At 32.1% G+C, this 25,670-nt stretch overlaps 1 protein-coding gene and 1 pseudogene across 5 annotated transcripts in view; both read right to left on the minus strand.

Annotated features, from left to right (window-relative positions):
* The window catches only part of RGS22 (regulator of G protein signaling 22), a 162,066-nt gene that overhangs the window by 57,935 nt on the left and 78,461 nt on the right, over nt 1-25,670 (minus strand). The gene's annotated exons all lie outside the window — the stretch shown is intronic.
* LOC111719119 lies at nt 8,415-13,287 on the minus strand (annotated as a pseudogene).

The raw sequence follows: 25,670 nt of genomic DNA on the forward strand, positions 1-25,670 counted from the left end.
ATAGTTCTCATTATCTGAATGTCAAGTTTTAATATATAGTATATTATACTAGTTATTTTTTTAATTTATAGATTTAGAACCTGTTAGTCTCTATTACTAAATCTAATCTAAGTAATATAATTTATGCCAGAAAACGTGCAAATTCAAGAAGTCTGAACGCATATATTTCATTTTATTGGAATTAAAGTATCAATCACTACCAAGAGTTAACTTACTTTTCCATATTGCTAAAAACCTAATATACATCAATTGTTGTTGTTTTTTTCCTAGATACTGGAAAACAATGCATTTTAGTGATAGAAATATGTCAGTTACTCTGAAAAGAAGAAATAATTAATGAAATTTATTTCAAAGGGAATAAAATAGTTCTATTGTGTTCAGTTTTCAAAAGAAGGGAAACTATACAAGCAGCTAAAGATGTGATACAATATTAAAATATGTTAGGGACACCTTAATTCTTAAAGAATCAGGAAAAAAAATCAGCAAAAACATTTTAACAAATCATAATGGGATAATTTCATTCTTTTAAATATATTTTCCAAATATGTGAAATTCTATGATACAGATTTTACTAAAGTAGGCTTCAAGCAATCAAACAAATATTAAGCATCTACTTTGGATCATGCTAGATAATGGGAATGAAATACTCCCTGTAACAAACATCATATATTCTATTAGAGGAAACTATATGTAGAAATATAAAGGAAGCCTATAACAAAGTAAACACAAGGTAATTTGTCTTCCTACCTAACCCTCAACCTTGCTATTACTATCCTGTACCACCATCCTCCCAGTCACTTAGGCTTCCAAACTTGGTATCATCCTTGACTTCTCACTCTTTCTTACTACCCATTTTTCAATCTGTTGCCAAGTCTTGTTATTTTATCTTTGTAACATTTCAAGTATGACCCCTTCTCTCCTCTGATACAGTTATCACCTGTACCTAAGCCTTCATAATCTTCAAAGCCCAGTCTCCCCTGCTCCCATACACCTCTCCAGTCTTCTTATATCTTAGACCCCAACTTGTACTCTTCCATCTAGTGACTCTCCCTTCCTTTACATTTCTCAAACAAGATACTATAGCTCACTTTGGGCATTTTCTCTAGCTGTCCCTCATGACTGAAACATTTTCCCTGCTCATTTCTAGCTTCTGACTTTCTTCAAGTGGCAGTTAAAACTATCACTTTTTATAGGAAGCCATTCATTCCCAATTTCTCTTAATTCCAGTGTGTTCCCTCTGTTGATCATTATTTATTGTCTATAGCTTGTTTGTATATCACTATATGTTGTTTCCCTCATTAGACTGTGAGTTCCCTGAGGGCAGGGACTGACTCTTGCCATTCTCTGCATCCTCCAGGATTAGCAGTGTGCTTAGTACACAGCAGACACATAATATTTGTTGACTGACATCATTCTATTATTTTTCTATCTAAGCCTTGATGCTGGAGTGTGGGCCAAGGGTAACACATAATAAAGCTCTCTAATCCTATCTTATTTCATGCTACACTCTTTCAAAAATTCAGTGTTCTAGGCAAACCCCAAATGCAATACTCCATCTTGCCTCTGAGTATTTTCATAAACGGTTTTCTATGCTTGGAATACAATCCCTCTTTATCTCTACCACTCAGGAATCATATGTTATTTCAAGGTTCAATTGCAAATACTACCTTCTCTATTAAGTCTTCTTTGATATCAATATTAGTGCTTCCTCTTCAATTATCCTTAGCCAACATTTCCTCAGAAACTTTCCCAATCCTGTCAGCTTCTAGGGCCCTTCATTCTAATGCTTCATTCCATTTACTCTGAACTTATCTTGGACATCTTAATTTAGACATATGCATTCTTCTTCATTAGAATGTAAACTCATTTAGTACAGGGACTTTTTCTGTCCTGTATGCTTGCTTGCTTGCTTGATGTTGACTATTCCCCAATAAAATGTAAATTGCTTGATCAAAGATACTTTTTTTTTGCTTTCATTGTTTTTTGCCCCCCGTGGAATGATATACATCCATGGAAATGTGTTTTGCAAGCTACATCAATTTGCTTGCTTTCTCCTTGAGAGGAAGAGGAGAAGGAGGAACAAAGTGAAGGAATTTGGAAGTAAAATTTGAAAAAAAGAATGCTGAAATTATTTTTAGATGTAATTGGGGGAAAGATCAATAAAAAATTACCAAGGATTGTTTCATTGTTGGGTTTTTTTATATATATAGCATAATACCTTATATATTATAAGTGCTTAATACATATTTTTGAATAGAATTCAAATGTAGTAAAACTATTGTATAGTAATTTTGGATAGACCAGATTTATGATTTCTAATTACATTCAGTGAAAAGAAACCTTTTTATACAGATCAATATTTCTCAGTAAATATGCCATCTTTATCCATATAGTTTTAAAAGAAGTGCTTTCATATAAATGATCATTCATTAGAATTATTTTCTTTTTAAAATATTTTATTCTTCTCTCAATTACGTGTTAAAACCAAACTTTTAATAATTTAAAAAAAGTTTTAAGTTCCAAATTCTTTATCTCCTTTCCTTCCTTTATTTCCTTTCCCTCTGCCCTCCTAGATAGTAAGCAATCAGATATAGATTATACATATGCAATCATGTAAAACACTTCCATATTAGTCATTATGCTCAAGACTCAAAAGAAAAAAAAAAGAAAGAAATTAAAAATAGCATTCTTCAGTTTATATTCAAACGATATCAGTTATTTCTCTGAAGATGGATAATATGCTTCATCATTAGTTCTTTGGGATTTTCTTGGATCATTGTATTGCAGAGAATAGCTAAGTTATTCACAGTTCTTCAAGCAATACTGCTGTTACTGTATACAACAATCTCCTGGATCAGTTCACTTTACTTTGCATCAATTCTTATGAGCCTTTTCAAATTTTTCTGAAATCATCCTACTTGTCATTTCTTATAGTATAATAATATTCCATTACAATCATGTACTACAGCTTGTTTAGCCATTCCTTAATTGATAGGCATCCCTTCAATTTCCAATTCTTAGCCACCATAAAAAGAATTGCTATAAATGTTTTTGTACAAATATGTTCTTGCCCCTCCTTTTTGTTAGTGTCTTTGGGATATAAACCTAGCAGTGGTATTGCTGGACCAAAGGATATGTACAATTTTATAGCCCTTTGGGTCTAGTTCCAAATTGTTCTCCAAAATGGTTGATTCAGTTCACAACTCCACCAACACTGCATTCATATCCCAGTTTTCCCACATCCCAACATCTGTAATTTTCCTTTTTTGTCATATTAGCCAATCCGATAGGAGTGAGGTGGAACCTTAAGAGTTGTTTTAATTTGCATCCCTTCACATGACTATAGGTAGCTTTGATTTCTCTGTCTGAATACTGCTTGTTCATATTGAATACTGCTTGTTCATATCTTTTGACCATTTATCAACTGGGAATGAATGACATACAGTTTTATAAATTTGATTCAATTCTCTATATATTTGAGAAATAAGACCTTTATCAGAGATACTTATTACAAGTTTTTCCCATTTTTAATTTTGATTGCATTGGTTTTATTTGTACAGAATCTTTTAAATTTTATTTAATTAAAATTATATATTTTACATTTTGCAATGCTCTAGATCTCTTGTTTGGTCATAAATTTTTTCCTTCTCCATAGATCTGACAGATAAACTATTCTATGCTCGCTTAACTTGCTTATGGTCTCAACCTTTATGTTAAATTATAAACCCATTTTGACCCTGTCTTGGTATATGATGCAAAATGTTGCTTTTTTTTTTTTTATCAAATATTGAGTTTTTGTTCCAAAAGCTTGAATCTTTATATTTATCATATACTGGTTACTATGATTATTTGCTAAGATATAATTTGAAATTAATCTATTCCACTAACCTATCAATCTATTTCCTAGGTAGTACCAAATTGTTTTATAATACTGTTTAAGATCTGGTAGATCACCTTCCTTCACATTTTTTTCATTGATTCCCTTGACATTTTTGACCTTCCAGATGAATTTTGTTATTATTTTTTTCTAGCTTTATGTTGACAGTGAATAAATAGATTAATTTAGATAGAATTGTCACTTTTATTACACTGGCTCAGCAATGAACATTTTCCCAATTGTTTAGATCTGACCTTATTTGTGTGAAAAGATTAAAATTATTTTCAAGTAAATATTAAAGTGTACACATGTGAGTAATGCTATGCAAAGTTAGTGGGAGAATTCTGATCCTCAGGAGTTTAACAGTGTAGGCGTAAACTAAAAATACAGGAAGATTCTAGGATATTAATAAATATATGAAGCAAATACTGTATTCACATTATCTAAAAGCTGTAATAAGAAATTTAGGATGGCTATATATTGTTTGATTACAACAATACTTGTCCTATTCCAATGCTTTTTTTTTCCAATGCTCTTTTATTCAAAGATTTCAAAGTGCTTTATTAAGGAAAATAGCAAAATAGAAGTTTCTTCCAGCTCTTACATTCTGTGGTTGTGTGGCATAAATCTGAAACAACCATTGTTTCTAGTTACTTCATAGAGCTATTTATAAGTAGGATTTGTACAGAAAACAGAATATGGTGGCTATGAGGGGTAACACTACAATTTGGAAAGAATCCAAAAGTAATGGAATAGTGATAAAAAAACAACAACAGATGTTACACAGTATAAATAGAGTAGAAAAAAAAATTATAACTTGACTTGGTCTTGTGCAATGACAAAGGAATCTGCCTAAAAGTGACAAACACTGGTTAGTTGAGTTAATTGCTTTCTAGTTGATTTTTAATTGGGATCTAGGAAATGTTTTCTCTCTTAAGTGACAACAGCTAAAAAATTCTCCACATGGTACCAATCTATCTTTGTGTGGGAGGAAGTTTTATCTACTGGCAAGAGAACTGGGCTTTCAAGCAGGAACATGATGTTCTTGAGCCATCCCTTAAATCACTCTGCAAACTTTGTCAAAGTATTTCATTACTATAAACCTCAGTTTCCTTGACTGCAAAAAAAAAAAAGGCAGTGTTGTTAACTTATTGAGGTTCTATGACTAGTGATGTTGAAGTGTAGGAACTAATAAAGTCCAGTAGCAAATACGGAGTTTTATCTCTCATCTAGCTCCATGTTATCACAGTTTGGCTATAAACAAGACCTAAAAGAGAAAGTCATTGTGAAGCACTATCCCCAACTTGATGGAGAGAAAATTTCTTCCTTTCCTTATGTTCAAAAGGCTCCTATGATTTTACTCCTTGTGACAGAACATAGTGATTGATTTTCTTATGACAGAAGTGTCAATCAAATAGATAAAACTGAAATTAAATTTAAATTCTTGTCAGTCCTTTAAACTTAAATGAAAAAATGCTAACTCTAATAAAGACCATGTTATATTACCAAGTTAAATTTATTTATTATTTATTGTTTTAATATTATATGTTACATTATAGTTATATTTTCATATATTTATTGTTATTACATAAATTATACACTTATTATTTATTATAAAAGTATTATCTATAGAAAAGTTAGGAATGTAAATTAGAAAAAATTAGGTACCCTCTCTTTATTGAGGACTACCCATGTGCTAATTTAATGGAGGAAAATACAGAATTTATTTAAGTCCCAATCTGTACATTTATGAAGTTACATTCTGGAAGGAGAATAATACAGATACTTATACTACACAATATTATATGATGAATTCATAAGCAAGAAGCAAACCAAAATACTACACAAAGTTCAGGGGGAAACTGTTGCCTAGTGGAGATAAAACATCCAAATAGCAGCCCTGAAGTATGATTCTGATCATCTGGTAGGATAAGATACCAGACACTGAAGTCTTTTCTTGAACTAAACTGCCAAGCATTCCAATTCTACTGCAGAGAGAACTTCTCACTTAGGTTGGCCACACTGTTCGAACACCAAAGGTACACTATTTTATGGAGAACTCACACAGGGCAAGCTCTTTAAGGTGGTCAGAAAAAGTGATCCAAGGATACTCTCAAGTATCTCTTAAGATTAATAATTGACTGTATGATCTGGGAGACACTGGCACAACACTGCCCAGAATGTTGTGCCCTCATCAGAGAAAGTGGTTGTGCTTTATGGGCAAAGCAGAATTGAATTAGCAGGAGAAATACAGGATACACAAAGTTAGGGAAATGACCCCAAATGTTCACAGGGACAATTTGTATTTGACTTGTGGCCGAGCATTCCAAGCTCATATTGATCTGATCAGCCACTCATCACTGTAACTAGACTCTGGAATCAAGTGTTAATAGCAATTGTTTCCATAGGCTAAGACATCAAGGAGTTTAATGAAATTACAACCCTATGAATACAAACATACAGCATATAAGGCTGATAACTATTCCTTAATGATTCACTCGGCACTCCTTCCCCACAAGGTTCTCCCCGATCCCCACCAACTCTGACAGGGACCCACATCAGGATTCAGCCTGTGCTCTGAGACCTATTCAACAATTCCCTAGTTGCTATGTCTCTGCCACAATATCTCTGACTGAATATATCAAGACAAGAAAAATAAATCAACACCTGATAAGGCAAAGTATCCTGTGGATTCCCAAGAAAACAAGAAACCAGAGCAGGAAAGTTAGGAATAGTTCAAGAGAAAAATAATAATTAAAAAAGTAGAATTTACAGTTTACATAGGCAGAAATAATTGGTGAAAGAGAAAAACTTGAATCTCTAATGGTGTCTCCCAAGAAACAAAAGACAGAACTGATTGGGAAAATAAATACAGAGATAAAGACAAACTAGAAAAGAAAAGCAAAAAGCAATAGTGTTAAAAGAAAATATGATCTTTACATAAGCAGAACCTATTGTACACAAGATGCAGAAAGGCAATTTAACTTCCACCTCCCAGAAGAAAACACTAAGACAAATAACAACAAAAAAAGTGCCCAGAACTTATGAACACAGAAAATAAAGTGCCAATCGAAATTATCCATATAATACCTCCAGGAAAAAAACTCTGGGCTACAAACTTCAAAACAAAATAGTGGTTAAATTGAACTAATCTAATGATAAATGACAAATTCTGTGACTAGGAAAAAGATAAAACAAAGTGCCATGCCATAGATCATCCTTAGCACTTTGCATTTTTCTTGAATATTTATGATTTTTAAGAAGGTATCAAAGAAACAAGTATACTCCTTTCTATTCCCACTCAGTAGTCACCAGAGGTCAATCATATCCAAATTCTATTTTTTTCTAAAATTCTATTCAGGTCTATGATTCACTGTTTAATTTTTGTTAACTATATTTGACATTTTTTTTTGTCCTGTTTCCCTTTTTATGAGTTTGATCTGCTTTAGACTAGTTGCTCCCTTATTCTATACTCTTTTTATTCTTCCCCTTCCTCATTTCCCTGTTGAATGAAATGTATTTCTATAACCAACATTGTATTTCTATATATATTTTTTCCTCCTTTGATCAGTTCAGATGAGTGTTACCAGCTCTCTTTCAACTTTTCCTCTTTGTAAAGACTTGTGGGTGCATATACCAATTATGAGATAATGTTCTCCCCTCCTTTCTCTCCCATCTCTGCCTCAATATGTTCCTCTTTCCTTCTCTTTCCATTCTTCTTTTAAGATCATCAGAATATAATAGAATATGTTCAGCTAATTTGGGCATTTAAAATTTTTAAAAGTATGCATCCATTTCATTTAGGTTGTCAGTTTTATTGGTTATATAATTGATTAAAACAGTTCTTAAAATTTTCTATAAACAGTTTTTTACAAGTTTCTAAATATTTATTTTATTTCTTCTTTATTGCTTCTGAATCCAGCTTTTCATTATTGATACTGATTATTATAAATTAATGATTCTTTTTAAAAATATTTTTTCAATTACATTCATTTTTAATAAGATTTTGCATTCCAAATTTTCCTCCCTCCCATGTTCCCCTCCCCAGTCCCTAAGTAAGCAATTAGAAACAGTTTATGCATGTGCAATCATGTTAAACATATTTATACATTAGTCATGTTGTGAAAGAAGAAACAGAAAAGGGAAAAACACACCAAACCTTTCCCAAACCTACAGATCCTCCCCAAAGTGAAAATAGTAGGCTCCAATTGAGCATTTAGACTCCATAGTTCTTTCTCTCCATCCTAAATCTTGGAATTATCTTGGATTATTGCATTGCTGAAAAGAGCCAACTTTGTTAATATTTGACCATCATGGAATGTTGCTGTTACTGTTTACAATATTCTCTTGATTCTGCTCACTTCACTCCGCATCAATTCATGTAAGTCTTTCCAGGTTTTTCTGAAATCTGCCTACTCATCATTTCTTATAGAACAATAGTATGCCATTAAATTCTTATGCTACAACTTATTCAGTCATTTCCCAATTGATGGAAATACCCTCAATTTTCATTTCTTTGCCACCACAAAAAGAGCTGCTATAAAGATTTTTGTACAGGTAAGTCCTGCCCTTTCCCCCACCCCCCTTTTTGTAATGATTTCTTTGGGATACAGAATTAATAGTGGTATCGGATCAAAGGGCATACAAAATTTGCCTTTTGGGCATAGTTCCAAATTGCTCTCTGAAGAATGATTTTCTTTTTGAAAAACCAGGTTAGTTCGTGGTTTTATCTATTTTTTAAACACTAGTTTTATTTAATTTTTTGTTTTCAGTTTTCTTAATTTTTTCATTGATTTTCAGAGTTCCTATTTTGTGTTTAACTGGGGGGGGGGTCTTAAAATATGTTTCCTAGTTTGTTTGTTTTTTTAGTTGAACACCTAAATGAATGCTCTGCTTTTTTTTATTGATAAGTGTTTAGAGATATAAAAATTCCTCCTAAAATTTGCTCCTAAAATTTCCTACTGCTTTGATCACATCTCAAAAATGTTGATATGTTGTCTTTTTTGTTGTAATATTTAATGAAATTATGATTATTTCAATGATTTTATTCCTTTGACACACCCATTTGTTAAGATTAAATTATATAGTCTCCAATTAATTTTTTTAAAAAAAAGATAAATATGCTTTATTTGATGAAGAAAAGCACAAAGTATTTCTTAATGGTTCTCCCTTAATTTTGATGCAATCTCAAACTGCTGACTTGTACTATGAAGTTTTTTCTTCAGAAAAGGAACTTTTAATTATGTCATAAAATTCCTAGTACTGAAATGATTATTAATAACCAATTATTCAGATTGGGGGAGGGAGATCCATTTTTTTCCCCCTTTATACTTCCTCATTCTAAACTCAATCTTTGTGAAGGACAGGGCTGATAATGAGACATTCTTCTAAATCTTATGGCAGGATCCTACCTGAGTTTAATCCTGATTAAAGGGTAAAGAGAATCTAATTTAAGTGAATTCTGGTTCATTTTTCTACCCAGTTAAGACTGGGTGAAGATGGATGCCTATGTCTAGAGTGACTGGGCTTGAAATGAATCTCTTTATACATGAGTGATATGATTAGTCATGGTTCTTCAGCTCTTCATTGGAATAAGATCAACTTTCATTATAATATTCATTTTGGTAACCAATTAGTACTGATTTTCACTGTCAAGGACAAATCATTTTCCAAAAGTATTTAACCAAGGTTCATCTTTGGTTTCTGAGAGAACCACTGACCTGAGTTTATTGAATATTTGCTAGTCATAATTAATGTATTATTAATTATCCAGAAACTCTGTCTCTTAGACTTTTCATTCATTTCAGTACTTAGCACAGTTCCTTACACATTATATCTTAATAAATTCTTGTTGATTTGACTGTGTTAAAAAAAATTTGAACAGATTACAAGAAACAAGTTCCCTTCTGGACATGGTTTCTTTCAAAAGTCAGAAAAGATAGCTTTGTGGTTATAGTCTAGATAAATGTGTCAATCATTGGATGTTTGATGAATTCACTTTCTCATTTTCTGGTTTCAATGTAGGAATACCTTCCAAATGATTTTAAATATTTGCTTCAAAAGCCCTTTGTTGAATACTTTTTATTGAATTACAATCTAAGTCTTTCTTCTTTTGTGAGATTTTATGCTTATGTTTTTAAAATGCCATATATATAAAACTGATAACATGTAGATTCCTTTTTACTCCATTCAGTAGTCTCTAATAGCTCTCAAATCTAACTTTTCTAAAATTCTACTTAGGTTCTTCATTTTTTTCTTTTTTCTTTTTTTTTTGGAGGGGAGAATAAATGGAGCCATCCTTCCCTTATTCCCTACTATGAAAGTTTTATTATCTATTTCTCCCTATAGCTCATTTTCTTTGAGAATTTAGATGCTATCCCATTTGGTACATATTTTTTTTATTTATTCATTGTCTCTTGAATTTATTAGCAAAATAGTTTCTCTTTATATTTCTTTTGATTAGATCTATTTTTGATGGAGATCATAATTACTACCCTTGCCTTTTTTTCCCACCTAAAATTTAATAGATACTGCTTCAGTCTCAACTTTTTGTCTATCTTTTTTTGTTTGTTTCAGGTATGTTTCTTATAAACAACAAATTGTTTAAAATGTAGTTTCTAGTTCATTTTGCTACCCTTTTCCATTTTGTGGGTGAGTTTATTTCATTGACATTCACAGCTATGATTAATGTATATTTCCCTCCAACCTATTTTCTATTTTTTTTTAATTTTCAAAAATCATTTTTATTTATGATTCAGATAAAGTAGAGAATTGGATGTTTAAAACTAAACAAACATATGTCCTATCACACCACCACCGTTTTAATGAATGATTTTGATTTTTCCAATGTTAAAAGGTGACTATTATTTTTATCTATAAAACTTATTTGGAGTGGCTACTTAGAGAAAACAAACAAACATTTTTACAGTGATCAAAACTGTAGCATGTTTGAAACATCTTGATAAATTGTGTATTTTAGCAAAAGCTAACAAAGTTTTTTCTTTTTTTTTTACTTCTGGATCCTTCTTTAAGAATTTGTTTTTTTTCTTAAGACTATTCCCCTGTATTAAACTGTTCTCCTTTTTATCTTCCCCTTTCCCTCTTGCCTGTTAAGTGTGTGTGTATGTATGTGTGTGTGTGCATCCTTTCTTTTTAAACTGGTTCAGATGAGAGTAAAATTCAAGTATCACCTGTGCTATATGATTCCTTCTTTTCGTATAGGATTCTGCTTGCACCCTCCAAATAAGACAGAATTTTCCCCATCCTTCCTCTTCCTCTACCATCTCAGAATATTTCTCTTCTCTTCCTTTCTTTTTTAAAAAAATCATTAAAACATAACAGAAGCAGAGTTTATCTATGAAAGAGAGGAAAGATATAGAGTGATAGTAAGGTGGAATGAAGTAAAGTTTTTTTTTTTTTTATGATGGGGAGATATGGCAACAAAGGAAGCAGATATGAAAGAGAGGGAGAAAGAGAAGGAGGAGGAGGGGTGGGGTGTGGAAATCAAGATGGAAAGGGAGAGGAAGAGGGAAAAGGAGAGAGAGAAGGAAAGGAAGAGAAAGAATAGAGGAAAAAGCCAAGACTAAACTGCTTATTCTTTCAATTATTTTCTTTAGCACTCTCATTTCATTTGTAATATCTTTTTTATTTCTTCCAGGAATTATAACAGGCTTTATGGTCAAGAAAGTCTTAAGTGAGGCTCTACCCATAGTTCCTGTTAATCTCTTCCTCTAAACTTTTGTTTTGGACGTCTCTGGACCCATAAAATTTCTTTTTTGTTGATGTCATCTTCTGTTATGCTTATTTCAGACTTTACTTTCTGAATTGTGACTTTTTGTCAAAATCAATTATCAATACTCCTGAACTCTTAGAAAGGATATTAGGCACCTATTTTTTCCCTATCTATTTTAATAGGGTCTTGCCTCTGGCCTTCTTTCTCATTTGTGTCTATCATGTATATAGTGCTGCCAGATGTATCCTTGGTTATAGATTGCTAAGCTACTTAAGGCTTAAGAGGTGGCTAAATGTCTACTTGATGAACTTTCAGGAACTCAAGGGTGTAAAGGCCAATTGTTACCCTCTTGGTTAGATACTTTGATGATTCCAGTTCAGGACTAGAGCTTATAGCAGCTGCTTCTTGACTCCAGAGGGCAAAGCAAAGCAATAGATAAAAATTGCAAAGTAGCAAATCTAGACTTGATATTGGAGGACAGAGAATCTGTTAACAATACATTAGAGCTCTCTTAAAAGGGAATGTTTCTTTTTTTTTTTTTCAAAAAAATTTTTATTCAATATGAGACATATCTCAACAGTTTTTATTAAGGAGATTGATCATGTTTATGATCAAATTCACCTCTGAAATGGAATTTTGTTGCTGATCCACCAGGGTCTTGTCAGCACCAGGGGAGCAGCACTTTGTAAGTGTCTCTGTCAGGTTCACCCTGAGTAAGCCAGGAAGAATGCCCACCCTCCAGGCCAGGACTTTGCTCCCTCCTGTCTCAGGACTTCTGTATAGGGTGGCAAACACAATCTTAGGAGGAGGTGAAGGTAATCCCTGAAGCATGAATAGCTTCATTGGTTAGGTACCAAGAGAAATGCCTCCATGCAAACTGCTCCGTAACATAGCCAGGAGACATTACAAGAATGCCTGGCTTTCATGACATGGAGTCTGGACACATTCTTGTCTGCCAGCTCAGGGCGCTTTGGCACATGGACATCCTTCTTGTCTACCATTACTCTCTCCTTCAAAAGGAGTTCATAGATGACAACTTAGTTCTTCTTGGCATCAGCATCTCGGAAGTAAAGACAGATGCTGCTCTAGATGAAGCCCAGGACAGAAAGCAACATGGCTGTTTCAAGAGCTGTAGGCTCTCCCACTTTGGAGATCCTCAAACCAGATGACCATTTGTCAGATATGAAAATGAGAATTCTTTTGATTGAATGTTGATTGAATTAGACAACTGATCTCAAATTCTGTGACACTTTAGAGGAATGTATTGAAAAATGATGAGGAACTTCAGCAGTTGTCTCTGCTCAATCCACACAAGACTCTTCAGGGCTTCCTAAACCAATGCCTTCCATCATTTCTTAAAGCACAGTAGTATTCCATTACATTCATATACCATAACATATTCATCCATTCTTCAAATGATGGGCTTATCTCCAGTTTTTGTTACTACAAAAATAATTGCTACAAATAATTTCATGCTTGTGAGTCCCTTTCCTCTTTCCCTAATCACTTTTGAGGTTATAGGTGCAGTAGTAGTATTGCTGGTCAAAGAATTTGCACAGTTTAGGGACTCTGGGGAATGGTTTCAAATTGCTTTCCAGAATAGTGGACCAACAGTGCATCAATGTGTCCATTTTCCTGCAGCCCCTCCAACATCTGTCATTACCCTTTTTTCGGTCATATTTCTCCATCCATTTGGCATAAGGTGGAACTTTGAGCATTGTTTTAATTTGCATTTCTGATTATTAGTTAAGTTGAAGCATTTTTTTCATGTTTCTCAAAAACCTGGGTTGCTTCCTTTTAAAACTGCCTTTTCATATCTTTTGACCATTTATCTACTGGGAATGACTCTTGTTCTAATAAATTTGGATGAGTTTCTTATGTATCTTGGCCATGAGCCCTTTAATGGAGAAAGTTACTGCAAAACAGTAACAGTAACCATTTCTCTTCTAAATTTTAAGTACATTAGTTCTGTTTGTGCTAAAAAAAAATTCAAAATTTTCTGTAAGCAAAATTGGTGAATTTGTCATCTCTGATCCTCTCTTATTTCTTGTTTGATCTAGAACTCTTTCCTATCCATAGTTCAAAAGACAAAGTCTTCCTTGCTCCTTTAATTTATCATGTCACCCTTTATTTCTAGGTCATGCATCTATTTGGTGCTAATTACTTAGTATATGATGTGACTATTGATCTTTAAACCTGATTTCTGTCAGGCTAATATACAGGTTTTGTCAAACAGGGAATTCTCATCTTAGTAGCCAGAATATCTCAGTATATCAACAACCTTGCTATTACCATTTGATTCTGATAGTCTTTTTGTGTAATTCTATATTGGAAAGAAGAGATTATAGATAATTCTCTTTGATTTTCTTTGTAATTCTGCCTTTTTATGAATTTTTACCAGGCTACTTATGAGGGATTTGAGCTCCTTTAAACCCTAACCCCACCACCACCTTCCCACACAAACTCAACCATCTTTTTTTTCCATCTATCCTACTGCTATTCCTCTTTCAATTTTTTTATATAAAGATATCTATTTTTTAATTGCACATTATTTTAGTATGTTTGGGACTGTAGAAATAAATTCAAAATGGCAAAGTTTCCAATTATTACCTTTCAAGAAAATCTTCAAGATGCTCTACAAATGACTATTTCTAGGACTTTGGGCATAAAAACGTATTTTTCCCATCACATTTAAAAGTTTTCCCAGTCTATAAGTACAATGTTTCACTTGAGATTTTAGAATGTTATTTGATTTTCTTTTAAAATTTATTTTATATCATATCATTTGTTTATAGTGAAAAAATAGAAATTTTTCAATGTACCTGACAACCACCTTCTTTCGAATGCAATACAATTCATTCTAAGACTAGCTTTTTTCACATTACATATACTGTTATGTGTCCTGGCACATATAAAATTTTTTTTTAGTACATCATAAAATCTATACAAACAAACCAAAGTAGTTAGGAAGATGGGTTACTGAATTTTTTCTTCTTTTTGACAGAAGCAAGGAAAGAAAATAAAGGAAACAGTTTCAACAATTTCCCTTTTGGATTTCTCTCAGTCCTAAAGAGCAAAGGATGACATATATGCCATTAGATTATTTTTATACACTTTTTTATTAGTAGTATTTTTAATTTATTTATGTAACAAATTACTCATTTCCTAATAATTCCTTGCCATTAAATTTTAATTGTCATTGCATTACAAATACTGTATTAAGCCCAATACTTTCATTGTGCCAAAGATAAACATAGAATTAGGAAATGCATCTTTTACATAAGTAAGAGTTCATTTCATTAGATACAGCTTGACACTCAACAGTATTCCAATGAAAACAAGAATAAATTTTTTACAGACTTAAAAGGCAAAACCAAGACCAATAACAAATGTTGCAGCATGCATGTTGATCTGTTATGTTACATTTCAGCTGTTAGTTATGTTAATGGAACAGCTTTACATATTTTTTGATATATTTATTTTAACGATCATGTGTATGTATCTTTTTATGATTGCCAAGTAACACAAATTGTATGATGTTTTGCTGTCACCATCTGGTCAGGGTTGGAAGTGAGAAAATTAAAATTAAAATACTAAATTGTATGACTTAAAGTACATACTTTAAGAAACAAGTGCTGTCAAAACATAATAAATTGTGAGATGTTAACATTAAATTTTCATGTAACAGGCTACAAGAAAAGTATATGACAGAGTTCCATCACCAACTTATTGGTAAAAACTAATCTGCACATGAGCCAGATATGGAGCAAAGGGAATGTGTGATAATTCAAGAACTCAAATAGACACAATGATCAACCATGATTACAGAGGACTGATGATAAAGCACACTACTTACCCTTCTGAAAAAAAAAAAGTAATAATGAACTAAATATACAAACAGATACATTTTGGGACGTGACCAATTTTGCCCGACTATGCTTATTATAAAAATTTCTTTTTCTTTTTTTTCCCCCCCTCATTGTGTGTGTGTGTGTGTGTGTGTGTGTGTGTGTGTGTGTGTGTGTGTAAGTGGGAAGGAAAAGAAAATACTTGATTTTTAAGAAATTACTCTTTTAAAGGTGACTAAGAGACTAAGGTGCTTAGACTTGAGAGAGCTCTAAACAGCACTGTTCTTCCCTTAAAGCAGTGTTTTTTATCTTTTATCAAAAGTTAAAATTCTTATCATTTCCTATCAGAACAACATGATCACTCTAGGGAAAGCTGACAAGGAAAAAGAATAGGTTATAACAATTACAATATGTGATGGAGCAAAGCCATACTCATGGTACACCAATTTTTAATACAAAATTCATGATAAACTTATATGTTCTGGCAATTTGACTTGAAACTCAACTTTTCTGTAGTCTGTGATAAAAATCACTGTTCCGAGAAAAATTACACTATGCAAAAAGGGAAAAGGGATGAAGGAAAGCTGCTTTGAAATGATATAATTTACATTTGGAATAATGTTAAAAATTACATTCTGAAGTGTGAATTTATGAGTTTAATTTTATGTTAAGTTTAAATATAGTACAGTTAAGCAAACAAATCAATTGCACTATTTTAGGGAAAAGAAATTTGCTAATTTGTTTTTCTGGAAAAATGGAAGGAGCAAAAATTACAGAATAATAAACTTTGCTTTGAATACATAAATTAGAATTAATTGATCTAGACTCAGTGGCAGAGGCAAAGTATACCAAAAAATATTTCATAAATAAATTCAAACACTGCAGAAGAAATATCCATAAACTGAATAACATTTATTTTTTTTTATTTTTTTATTTTATTTTATTTTTTATTTAATAGCCTTTTATTTACAGGATATATGCATGGGTAACTTTACAGCATTAAGAATTGCCAAACCTCTTGTTCCAATTTTTCACCTCTTACCCCCCCACCCCCTCCCCTAGATGGCAGGATGACCAGTAGATGTTAAATATATTAAAATATAAATTAGATACACAATAAGTATACATGACCAAAATGTTATTTTGCTGTACTAAAAGAATCAGACTCTGAAATATTGTTCAATTAGCTTGGAAAGGAAATCAAAAATGCAGGTGTGCATAAATATAGGGATTGGGAATTCAATGTAATGGTTTTTAGTCATCTCCCAGAGTTCTTTTTCTGGGCATAGCTGTTTCAGTAACTGAATAACATTTATTGATGAACTTGAAAGAAAGTGAACTGTGATTTTCTTAATTGAGACTGATAACTCTTCTAGATCAGGGGTTATTATACTTTTTTGATGTCACCTTTCAAGCACTGCAGAAGGAATATCCATAAAACTGAATAAAATTTATTGATAAAACTTGAAAGAAAGTGACTTGTGATTTTCTTAACTGAGACTGATAGCTCTCTTCTAGATCAGGAGTTATTATACTTTTTTGGTGTCACTTTTCTCAATCTGTGAAGTCTATGACTCCCCCTCAGAATGAAGTCCTTAAATGCATAAGATAAAGAAACCAATTCTATTGAAATACAGTTGTCAAAATATTTTTTTTTAAAATAAGTTCACGGAGTCTGAATTTAAAACCCCACTTTAAAGGTAAAACTAGGCACAAATTGGTCATCAAAATGGAGAGTATGAGTCTCCAGAAGGAGTGAGATATCCAGAGATGACAAAATATGGAGAAAAAAAGAGAGGAAAAAAAGTCCGTATATATCCAAATTTTATAGGTCCTAACAAAATCACATTATATTAGGGTGCATAAAGCATTAAAAGAAAATAACAAGAATAGTTAAACAATCCAATGTTTTTTTCCCTACAAAAGAGGAAAAAATGATGATTTTTAATGACCTCTCATCTCCCTCTAAGAACTCAAAGACATGACTAAGGAACGATGCCGAAAGGGAATAAATTACAGATGGTTCTTTCCACTTGCAAATTTTCATGAAAAAGTCCTCCAATTTTCCAATTAATAATCTAAAAAATGGAATCTAAGAATTGCAACATCTTGATATGGGGGAGGGGGTGGAGGGAACTACTGCACAGGATCAGTAAAAGAATTGTATTTTTAAAAAAAGGCAAAGTGATGATAATTAAACCAGATGCCTAGGAAAGACAGAACAGAGTACAAAAGAGAATCCAAAAGAACTTCAATAAAATGGAAAGAGAAATTAAACTTGAATCATATTGGAGAGAATTAAATGTAAAACTCAATAAATTCTATGAATATAGAGTTGGGGGATCAGAGGAAAGAGATTACATGAAGTTCAGGCCAAAACAAAAAGAAAATTCAAAAGATAAATTAGACTAAATAGGTAAGGTATATACACACATAGATATACATATACATATATATATATATTTATATTGTTTCTAATTGAAGATAGTAGATAGTAAGTAGCATGAAAGTAGAGAAGGAAAATCAATACAGAATTATTGACAAATTATTTGGCAAAAGCAAATTTATGAAGAATATTTCCATTTTAAGAAAACCTTAAAGGAAAAAGGAAAGATAAACATTTAAATAATTGTGAAATATTGAATGCCAATAGATCAGCACAACTCATTAAAGCAAAGGTTATTAACTATTCATGGTTTTTGGAAAGATTTCGGGGGAAGATGACAGAATAAGAGGAAACATTTTTACCTGGTTCATCTAGCATATTTCCTACACAACAACCTAAAAACGTGCCCAGTCAAATTCTGACCAGGAAAACCAAGAATAAGTCATACTAAGTAATTTTTCTAGCCCAGGGTGGCTTAGAGAGATAGACAAACAAGTGTGCTGGCTAGGAGTTTGTGGGTGGTGATGGCAGCAGCAGCACTGAAGGAAGCATTCTAGCATCCAGGTAGCCAAAGGTAGCCACATCCCAGGCACAAGAGTGGCAACCCTGGGGTATAAATATCTTTCAGGAGATCCCTAAACTAGTTATGTATAAATGGGTGCAAGAATGGGTGCCATCTGGCAGCTCTGTCTTTTAGGATTAAGACAACGAAGAATGTTACAAGCCAGGCTCTAATCGCGCTTAACAAGGAACAAGTTTTAGAAATAGTTGTCTGTATGTCTCGGAGCCCAGGTGCAGAGCAACAATTCTAATTTTCAGCCCCACATACAAGCCCAGAGAGGAACAACTAGGGCAGAAGTCTCAGAACAAAAAAAGCTACTCCCTCAATCACGCTGCGCCTGTAGAACCTCCCAGTGACCAACAGAGACTGAATCTAGCAGTAGTCTATGTAAACTCTATCACACAGAAGCCAATAGACACATATTTGGGTCAGGAACTTGCAGAACTCAAATGAGTTCTCTCCCCAGATCACCACTTTGTTGCCACTAAAACTCATGGGCCCTCAGAATGGATTTTGAAAGCATCAGACTTTAAAATGACAAAAATCATTTCTGTCATCACCCTGAGAAATACTCAAGAGTCTAGCATTTACATGAAACCCATAATCAAGAAGTAGGTGAGAAAAATGAGAAAATAAAATAAGAATCTATAAAGACTTAGTATTTCCATAAAGGAAATACAAGTCACAAACTCAAAAGATGACAATGACTTGAAAACATTCATAAGCAAAATCTCAAAAGAAAAAAAGGCAAATTGGAGACAATCCCAATAAAAATTCCTAAGAAAGTTAAATCATTAAAAAAAAAAAGATTAAAAATGATTTTTAAAAGAGTGTAAAGAGAAAAAATGGAAGGCTATGTAAGAAAGTTATGAAAAGAGAATGATAGCTTGGCAAAAATACAAAACCTTATTAAAAAAATAACTCCTTGAGAATTAGAACTGATCAAATAGAAGCTAATGATTGCATCAGACATTAAGAAATATACATATATTTTTAATTCAAAAAACTAAAAAAAGGAGAAGAAAATATGAACTATCTTACAGGAAAAATAACTGTCCTAGAAAAGAGAGCAAGGTGGGGCAGTTAGATGGGGCAGTAGATAGAGCACCAATCCTGAAGTAAGAAGAACTGAACAACCTTGTGTGTTAAGTGCTGATCTCAGACACTTAACACTTTCTAGCTGTGTGATCCTGGACATGTCACTTAGCCCCAATTGCCTCAGCAAAAAGAAAAAAAAGAAAAAGAAAATAGAGAAAGGAGAGAAAATTTAAGAATCATTGAACTATCTGAAAACCATGTCCAAAAAGAAAAGATATTAGAGATCAAATTTCAAGAAGTCATAAAAAAAAAACTATCAGAATATCTTAAAACTAGAGGGCAAAGTAGAAATTGAAAAAAAAAAATCCATTGGTTACCTCCTGAAACAAAATCCCAAATAAAAATTCCCAGAATATGACAGCAAAAGCATTAAGGTCAAGTAAAAATTATTGTAAACAGCCAGAAAGAAAGAATTCAAGTATTATGGAATCTTGGGCAAGATCACACATGATTTAACAACCATAATTATAAAGGAATTTAGAACTTGGTATGTGATATTCTGGAAAGCAAAGGATCTAGAATCAAAACCAAGAATAACCTAACCCTGCACCACTGAGTACAATCCTATTGGGGGAAAGGGATGGATCTTTAATGAAACAGAAGACTTTCAAGAATTCTTGATGAAAATATCAAACTTTGGCTGTGTGACCCTGAACAAGTCATTTAATTCCAACTGCTTTAGCCAAAAAAAAAAAAAAAAAAAAAAAAAAAAAAAAAAAAAAAAAACAGAAAGAAAGAAAAGAAAAAAAGAAATCACCAAATCTTGGTAGAGAATATGACTTTCAAACATAGACTCAAGAGATTAAAAAAAAAAAATAGCAAATGAGTGAGAAATCATAAAGGACTTTAAAAAATAAATTCAACTATATATGTTATAATACGGAGAGATGATAAATGTAACTTCCCAGAACTTTGACATCACCAGGGGTGTTATAGGGAGTCTAATTAGATAGAAAACCTAGGCATTATTCCATTACATTTGGATGATGCCAAAAGAAGAATGTAAGAAGTGGGGAGCGAAGGAGTGGAGAAAAATGCACTGGAAAAGTGGAGAAGGGAGAGGAAGAACAGGGAGAATTATCTCACACAAATGGAGCACATGAAGAAGAGTTTATAGACCAGATAAAGGAAATGACAGGGAGTTAGTAACACTTGAGAGTTTATAGACCAGATAAAGGAAATGACAGGGAGTTAGTAACACTTGAATCACACATTCAGCTGAAAGGATAAAAGTAGAAAGATATATATGCACTCACTTTGAAACAAAAATTCAAAATTCTTACCCAAAAGAGAACTAGGAAAGCAAGGGGTTAAGAAAAAAAGTGGGAGTGAAGGGGAGTAAGAAAGAAGGTAAATCAAGGGAGACAGTGGTCTGGAGCAAAACAAGTTTTTAAAGACAAGATGGGGAAAAGGAGAAGGAACAATTTAAGAGAATAGGACAGAAGGAAATCAGTTAGAAATCATAATTGTGAATGTGAATGAGATAAACTCACCCAGATAATGGAAGAGGAGAAGAGAGAGCAGAATAGAAAAAATACCAGAATTCAACATTATGTTGTTATAAGAAACAAAACTAAAACAAAATAATACCATTAAAGTAAAGGCCTGGAAAAGAATCTGTAATGCTGTAAAGCTGTAATATACACAAAAGATATGATCTTAGAAAAATGTGTAAAAGCAAAACCAGACTAATTAAAAGAAATAAATGAGGAAACTATATTTTGTTAAAAGGGATTATATAAAATTAATTAATATCAACACCAAACATATACAATAAAGTAGGAGGAAATAGTAAAACTAAAATAGTAGGGGGAGATTTCAATTTACTCTTCTCAGATCTATTATTATCTCATTATAAAATAAACAAATTAAGAAAATGAATAAAATTTTAGAAAAGTTACAAATAACTTCTGGAAAACACTGAATAGAAACAGAAAGAAGCATACTTATTTTCAGCTATTTACAGCACCTTCACAAAAATTGACCATATATTAGGGAATTAAAAAAAAACTTATGAACAAATGCAGGAGAATACATACTTTCCTGACCATAAAACAATATAAATTACATTCAATAAAGGGAGTCTGAACCAATTAATTGGGGGCGGGGGGAGGGAGAAAGGGGAAACAGTCCTAAAGAATGGATGAGTCAAAGAATAAATCATAGAAATAATCAACAATTTCATGAAAAAAAAATGAAAAAAATGAGAAAACATACCAAAATATGTGAAATATAGTCAAAGTAGTATTTAGGGAGAAATCTTTATCTCTAAAAATTTATATAAATAAGAAAAAAGCCAGATTAAGAAATTGTGCATATAACAAAACAATCTAGAAAACCCACAAATTCAAACTCTTGAATCAAACATCAAAATAGTATTTCTAAAAATCAAAGGAGAGATGAACAGTACTGAAAACAAAAACAAAAACAATGAACTAATAAACAAAAGTAAGAGGTGGGATCTTTTTAAATAGCTAAATCAGTGGTTAATTTGATTTTTTTTTAAAGAAAAAAATCAATATTCAAAATGGAAAAGGTGAATTAAAACTAATTAAGAATAAAAGCAACCATTAGAAACTATTTTGCCCAACTATGTGTCAAAAAAAAAAAATGACACTGTGAATGAATTTGATGAATAGTTAACAAAAAATAAGTTGTCTAGATTAATAGAACAGGAAATAAAATACTTTTAAAAAACTACCTTAGAAAAAGAAAATGAATGTCATAAATAAACTCCCAAAGGAAAAAAAGAAACACAGGACCAGTTATAGCAGTAAGACAAGAAAAAGAAATAGAAGAAATAAGCATAGGAAAGAAGAAACAAAACTTTTTGCAAATGAGAGGAGAATTTACTTAGAAAACATTTGACAACTAAAAAAACAACAACAAAATACTAACTAAAACAATGAACAACTTCAGCAAAGCTACAGAATATAAAATGAATCTAAACAAACTCAGTAGAAATAGAAACAGAAATTCCATTTAAAATAACTATAGACCATATAAAATACTTGTAGTCTACCTGACAAACATACTCAGAAGCTATATGAGCACAATTATAAAGCACTTCACACAAATAAAGACAGAAAAATATTAATTGCTCATGAATAAACCATATCAATCAAACTATAAAATAATTATTTTATGCAATAGAAAAGATAATAAAATTTATCTAGAAGAACAAAAGGACAAGAATATTAAGAGAATCCGTAAAAAAAAAAAAATGGGAAGAGAGTTTGCTAGTACCAAATCTCAAACTATATTATAAAACTGTAACCATCAAAACAATCTGGTACTGAATAAGAAATAGAGATGTTGAACAATGAAACAGATTAGATACACGATATACAAAAGAAAATAAGCAATGCATGATAAATTCAAGATCTCAGTTATGGGAGCAAGAACTCACTATCTGACAAGAACTGCTGGGAAACTGGAAAGCAGTTGCAGAAAGGAGCCATAGGAGAAGATTTGGGGAAGATGATGAACTAGGTCAGAAAATTCTAAGCTCTCCAGATTTCTCCCATAAATAAAACAAAATTGTACCTCAGGAGAAACATAGAACTGTTATAAACAAATAAGAGTTCAGGCATTCTGCCTGAACAGTCCTTCTGGGACATTCAGAGACGATCCAAAGAAAGATAGCAGGACAGAGGTTTGACCCTATGAAGTGTAAACACCTCCAGGCTCATTACACTGAAACAGCAAGCAATGAACCCTGGAATTAGCTGGGTTGTAAGGTAGCCTCAGTCTCAATCACAGGATTCTCTATGTGATTTCATTTGGGATTTCTTTGATAAAAATATTAATTTATATAACTTATAACCAAAATTTGGTGGCTATCTACTTTTGAATGGCCCACAAAATAAGACTGGCTTTTATATTTTTTCACAAGCAGTTTCAATGCAGTGAAGATCAGAATAATGATGGTTGACTTGGAAAGCTTCTATGGAAAAGATTAATTTCTAAAATGAAGGAAAAGATTCAAATTTATAAGCTACTCCCAAACAGAAAAATAGTAAAAGACATGAATAGGTAGTTCTCATAGAAAGAATTCAAGCCATCTATAGCCCAATGGAAAAAAAAAAAGTTCCAAATAACTAATTAGAGAAATGGACATTAAAGCAGTTCTGTAGTTCTACCTCTTACTTAACAGATTAGCAAGGTTGCCAAAAAAGAAAATTATGAATTAGTACAGTTCTTCTGGAAAGCAATTTGAAGCTATGCACAAAATATTATTAAATGGATCATTCCCTTTGACCCAGAGATGTTTATACTAGGACTTTGCCTCAAGTAAATTTTTTTAAAAAGTATAAATATGCAAAAAAATCTATATAAATTCTTTTCATAGTTGCAAAAATCTGGAAACTAATGGCGTACCCATCAAGTGGAAAATGGCTGAACAAATTATGGTATATGAATGTAATGGAATAATAGTCTATAAGAAATGATGAAGTGGATGATTTCAGAGAAACTTGGGAAGATTTGTATGAATTTACACAAAGTGAACTAAGCAGAACTATTACAACAATGTTGTAAAAACATACAATTTTGAGAGACTGAAGAATTCTGAATACCACAACAGTCAACTATGATTATTGAGAACCCATGTGAAAAATGGTACCTGCTTCCTCAGAGACAAAGAGCTTAATATACAGATTCAGACATACATTTTTGACATGGACATCATGGGAAATTGTTTGGCTTGATTATGCATATGTTATAAGGATTTTGCTCTTTTTTTTCCTAGCAGGAGTAGGGAAGGTGGGCAATAGAGCAAAAATTCAACTGAAAACCCCCCACAAAATGTTTGCCCTGAGCAAAGGCAAAGGTGAAGGAGAATAAAAATATTTTAGCATGACCAAAAAATGGGGGAAGAGGAATGATGAATGTAAAGTATTATACTTGGGTTTAAAAAAATTAACTTCACAAGTGCAAGAGATGTAGGATATTTAATTAAATAACAGTTCTTAAAAACAAAACAAAACAAAAAACTATATGGATTCAGAAGACTTCTATACCTTTCTAAATGTACATGTTATTTCCTCTTCAATGAATGAGAGTAAGATTTCAACAATATTCCCCAACTCCATCCCCCAACTGCTTCCTCTATATTAGTCTTTCCTTTCATGTTCTATTTTTATAATATAATTGTTTCCTTTATCTTTTCCTACCCAATTTTTTTTTAGAATCACCCTATCATATACAACTCAGCTCCAATCTTTCTTTCAACCAGAGTATTGATGACAGTTTTAAGAATTCTGATAAAATTTTCATATATATATATATATATATATATATATATATATATATGGAGAGAGAGAGAGAGAGAGTTTAACCTTAGTTAAGTGCCTTATAATTAGACTTTAACATTTTCTTTATATTTCTTCTGGATCTCTTATGTTTAATTTTCCATTGAGTTCTGGTCTTTCTGAACAAATACATGAATGTCTTTCAGTTTGTCAAATGTACCATTTTTTTTTCATTTGGAATTATATTCAGCTTTGCTCAGTAAGTTATTTTTGGATGCAACCCCAGCTCTTTTGTTTTTTTTTTTCCTTTTGTTTATTGAAATATAATGTTCCATTGATGCTAAGTGAAGTAAACAGCACCAGGAGAACACTGTACACAGTAACAGCAAGATTATATAATGATTAACTATGACAGACTTAGCTCTTCTCAGCCATATAGTGAACCAAGACAATTCCAATAGACTTGAGATGGAAAATGCCATCAGCATCCAGAAAGAGAATTATGGGGACCGAATACAGATAGAAGCACACTATTTTCACCTTTTCTTTTGTTTGTGTGCTTTTTATTTCTCATGGGTTTTTTCCATTTTGGTCTGAATTTTCTTTCACAACATGACAAATATGGAAAAATGTTCTAAATAATTGTACATGTGTAACCTAACCTATATCAGATTCCTTCTTGTCTTGGGAAGGGGAGAGATAAGGCAAGGAGGGAAAAAAAATTAGAACTCAAAAATCTTACAAAAATGAATGTTGAAAACTATCTTTTACATATAATTGAAAAAATAAAATACTATTGAGGGGGAAAAAAAGAGAGACATAATGCACCAGTCTAAATCTTTTAGACTAGAAGCTGCCGGGATGTGAAATCCTGAGTTTCTATAACATACAGAAAGGTGAGAAAACTGGGGGACA

The sequence above is a fragment of the Sarcophilus harrisii genome, chromosome 1 (genome assembly GCF_902635505.1).
Source record: "Sarcophilus harrisii chromosome 1, mSarHar1.11, whole genome shotgun sequence".
NCBI lineage: Eukaryota > Metazoa > Chordata > Mammalia > Dasyuromorphia > Dasyuridae > Sarcophilus > Sarcophilus harrisii.